This window comes from Rhamphochromis longiceps, linkage group LG23 (genome assembly GCF_057381845.1).
Source record: "Rhamphochromis longiceps isolate RC_006_pf linkage group LG23, R_longiceps_female_GT1.1, whole genome shotgun sequence".
Taxonomy (NCBI): domain Eukaryota; kingdom Metazoa; phylum Chordata; class Actinopteri; order Cichliformes; family Cichlidae; genus Rhamphochromis; species Rhamphochromis longiceps.
This window is the reverse complement of record NC_140578.1, coordinates 3,234,223-3,235,030: the sequence shown is the minus strand read 5'-3', so window position 1 is coordinate 3,235,030 and position 808 is coordinate 3,234,223. Positions and strand designations below refer to the sequence as shown.

The following is an 808-nucleotide window of genomic DNA, read 5'->3' as shown; positions in this document are numbered from 1 at the left end:
AAGTTTATTTATTATGTTTAAGTATGGTAACTAAGCCTACATTGTTGTGCAAGCCTGAATTTCAGCGGATTCATGCATTTGAAATTCAGCACTGGCCTATTAAAATATTCTAATCAAGTAGTTTATCTTAGAAAACACATAACTTTAAAACTATAATTTTCACTTGAACTGAGTACATTTCTGAATTGGGGTAACTGTGCTTGGTTAAGGTTAAACAACACACATACATTTAAAAATTCGCGCGCGTACACACAGAAACACATAAAGTACATTACCTGATTCTGACAAGGTGTTTGAAGCTCAGCCGCGTCTTGCTCCATCACGTTCTGACTTTCCTGTCGCTCCTCCTCCAACACCTCCGATGTTACTGGGGGGTCTAGTGGTGGTGGCTCTACTTCAGTGCCATTGCCATTGCTAACAGTTTGTCTGGGTTCGGCAGTATAGTCGGCAAAAATGGCTGTACCAAAATTTTCGCCTCCTAATACATTTGCATCGGATGAAGCTGTCAGCCATCCTGTAGGCGGGTTCCCAGTGGAGATGTATTGTGGATGTGTGCGTCTGAGATGGTGGTAAAACGAGTTGAAAACACGGTAATCCTCGGCGCATCCATCGACTCCACAAATGACACGGAAATCTGGACTGCGACTGTGTGCAGTATTAATGTGACTTAAGAGAGACTTCAATGTTAACGCCACAAAGACGAAGCAAATCACACACCTCCAACAGGCCATTGTATTAGACTAAAGTCAAGCAAAAAATATGTTGCAGTGTGGAGCTGTTGCCGCGCTAGTTTGGGAAATACCAAGTT

The 808-nt window shown here is 42.5% G+C and overlaps 1 pseudogene; it reads left to right on the top strand.

Annotated features, from left to right (window-relative positions):
• Positions 1-293: 293 nt before the first annotated feature.
• Positions 294-808, top strand: part of LOC146640993 (uncharacterized) — an 8,598-nt pseudogene continuing 8,083 nt past the window's right edge.